Source organism: Amblyomma maculatum, chromosome 4 (genome assembly GCF_055883805.1).
Source record: "Amblyomma maculatum isolate TAMU_Amacu chromosome 4, ASM5588380v1, whole genome shotgun sequence".
NCBI lineage: Eukaryota > Metazoa > Arthropoda > Arachnida > Ixodida > Ixodidae > Amblyomma > Amblyomma maculatum.
In genome coordinates, this window is record NC_139347.1 from 185,428,148 (window position 1) to 185,431,724 (window position 3,577).

Genomic DNA, 3,577 nt, shown 5'->3' on the forward strand with positions numbered 1-3,577 from the left:
TCCGGGGTCGTCGTCCGGGTGGCTGCGGGTCGTTTCCGTGGAGAGAGCCGGGAGCGAAGCAGAAGCGACGAGCCAGGGACCAAGAAGAGCGAGACGGCGGCGCGTGCCTTCTTTTATAGCCCCCTCGCGCGGGACCGGTTATCCCCGAGCGAGCGGGGAGAGGGAAACGGGCACCGCGCAGGGAGCATTGGGAAGTAGCGCGGCCTTCGAATGCGCGGCGCGCCACGAGCCCTACAGTCTTTATATCTTAAAATTCGCTCTGTCTCTTTGGAGATCATGCCCCACGCAAAATTATTTATAGCAAATTTTGAGTCCCTAATTATGGTAAGCGCTTCGGTGCTGACCATCGCCGTGGCGATAGCCGCCTCCGCTGTCCCTTAGTAGTTTGTTTTTATTGAACCTGCCATGAATGTTTTACCCGAGTCGTTCACACCTACGATAGCAAGAGTTGCCCCTTTGTATTCCGCCGCGTCTACATAAGCAGTGTATTTAGAGCCTTCTAACTTGGCCTCAAGGGCCTTTGCTCTTGCTTTTCTCCTGTATCATGAAAAGCAGGGTGCATGTTTTTTGGTAGCGGTTTAATAGTAAGTGCGTTCCTTACTTCAGTCGGCAGTTTTACTTGTGCATTTCTTTCCGGGATTCTATCTTGTAGTCCTAATTTACCCAGGATTTTCCATCCCATGGATGTGGTGGCGAGCCTCTTTAGTTGTGTTATTATATGTGCCTCGCATAGTTCCATAGGGGTAGGGGTGCAGTGGGGTAGCCCCAGTGCTGCTTTATATGCCTGCGTTATGATCCTTTCAATTTTGTTCTTTTCTGCCACCCCTAGCTTGAGGTAGGGGATGGTGTACACTAATCTGCTTATCACAAAAGCCTGAACAATTCGGCACAAATTTTTCTCTTTGACCCCGCGTCTTTTGTTGGCTATTCACCTTATCAACCAGGTTGTCATGTTAATTGTTGACTTAAGTCGATTTATTATTTCTGTGTTCTTTCCATTGTCTTGTATTATCAGTCCCAAGACCCTGATTTTGTCCATTCTGGTTATCGGTGTGCCATTTAATTCCACCAAAATGTCTTCAGCGTTGATATTGCGTTTTTGTGTTCCTCGGATTACCAGAAGTTCCAATTTGCTTGGTGGCGATTTCAGCCCTGCCCATTCCGCATATTCTTCAAAAATGTCGATTGCCTGTTGAAAATTTTCTTCTATTTCCCCATCGTTGCCTGAGCATGTCCATAACGTGACATCATCAGCATATAGCGTATGTTTCACCCCTTTCACAGTTTTCAGTAATGATGGGAGGTTCTTTAACGCTAGGCTGAAAAAAAGGGATAAAGAACTGAGCCCTGTGGGGTGCCCTTGTCTCCTAGCTTAATTGTTTCAGACCTGATGTCTCCAATGCTTATTTCTGCTGTTGTTTCGGTTAGAAAATCCCTAACGTAATCGTAAATCCTCTTGCCAGGGCAATTTGCTCCAGATTATTTAATATGGCTTCGTGTTCGACATTATCAAACGCTTTCTGTAGATCAAGGCCAAGTACAGTTTTTGTGCCCCCTTTATTGGGCGCGTCAATTATGTCTGCTTTGAGTTGAATCATTACATCCTGCGTGGACAGCTTGCTCCTGAAACCTAGCATTGCTTCAGAAAATACCTCCCTTTGCTCTGCATACTCCTGAAGTCGGTTTAGTATTACATGCTCCATCAGCTTCCCTAGGCACGATGTTAGCGATATCGGCCTGAGGTTGCCTACTTGAAGTTTCTTCCCAGGCTTCAGAATGAAGACCACTTTAGCATGTTTCCACTCTGAAGGCATTCTACCTCGTTTCCATACCCCATTAAGAAAGTCGGTGAGTGCTGTGACTGATATTAAATCTAGGTTTCTCAGCATTTTATTGCTGACCCCATCTGCTCCCGCTGCTGATGTGGTTCTTAGCTGACTCATTGCTCTTCATACCTCCGCTATTGATACGTCTCTGTCTAGCTCTGTGTTCTCTGGTCCTCGATATGGTGCAGATGAACCCCCTTTGCACGTATTAAGGTATCTGCTCTTCAATTCCTCTGTGAGATCTTCAGCCACGCCCTGGTATTTATGAACCAATCTTTTCAGCTGTCCTTGAGCGGCGGTCTTATTTTGTCCTGGATCTAACAAGTGGCGAAGAAGTTGCCACGTGTTTTTCCACCCAAGTTTCGAATTCAATTCATCGCAAATCTGCCCCCAGTGTTGACTCTGAAGTTCGTTCGCGTATTCTTCTAGCTGTCGTTCAAGTGTAGATATTTTCTTCTGTGGCCTTCTATTGCACCTCTGCTTTTTCCATCTTTTCGTAAGGCTCTCATGGGCTTCCCACATGTGGGCCAACCTCGAATCTTTAATATCATTTCCGGCGGTTGGGATCTCTTTAGTGTGTGTGTTTACATCACTGTTGAGTAGTTCAACCCATTGATTTAGATTCACGATCTCCCTCGGAGCAGTTCTGTCCCTGACTTTTCTAAGAGTATCCCAATCTGTCAGCTTCTTTTTGTGCAGCATCCCCTTCAGCGGTCTGGTATGTATTTCAATATCTATAATATAGTGATTCCTACCTAAGGTGTGTCCTGTGTTTGACCCCTTCTCGCCCTCAAGGTATCTGCCCAGCGTCAAGTCTGGGGACGTGTCTATACTGATGATGTTGCCTATCATTGTGGGTTGTTTAGTATTGTTAGTCTTAAGTGTTGAATTTCCACCCATAGTTTTCCCCTTTGAGGGAGGTCATCCTATATCCCCAAGCCGGATGTGGGGCATTGAAGCCCCCAGTGATTATTAGCCCTTTCCTGTCAGCTAGTTTTATGGCTTCCCGTAAAAGATCTGCCAGCCCTGCCCCTCGGTTTTTGGGCGAGTTGTACATAATCAGAATAAAGAGACTGTTGTCCCCCTTTGTGTTTGGGATTAGTTAAATCATTACATAGTCTTCACTTGTGTTTTTGAGTTCGTGTTGTATTGCTGTCAAATTTCTCTGCACTAACGTAGCCGTGAACGACCTAGGTTTATGGCCCCTTTTTAATTCTAGCGGGGTATACGCGGCGTAGCCGGCTTCTTTTACTGTGCGGCTTGCTTCTTGTAGCGTGATTACATTGGGTGTGTTTTCAATTTTTTGAATGTGTGCCTGCAGGTTCCCTCTCTTAGACTGGAAACCTCTGCAGTTCCACTGCCACATTTGTTTTTGGTGGTGAAGGGCCATGATGTCCTAGGACTGTTGCTGCGGTGGAAGCTGAGGGACGGCGTTGCCGGCAACCAGGGGAAGCCTTGCTTCTATGGCCGTTAGTCGTTCCATAATTTGCTGGAAGCAAGTCATTGTTCCCTGACCATGACGAATTCCGCCGTAAGATTATCTACCTGCTCGGTTAGTTTGTCAACTCTGGCCGAAACTGCATCTATTCTGGCATCTTGAGCTCCTGCCCGCTTCATGAGTACATTTATGTCCAACCTAAGCTTGCTGTAAGTCGGGGTCGATGCTTCCTAATTCGAATTTTCTGCCACCTTTTAGGGCTTGCTGTCTTCTTTGTTTTCGTCTCAGGGCAGAGGTCTTTTCGCGGGAACTC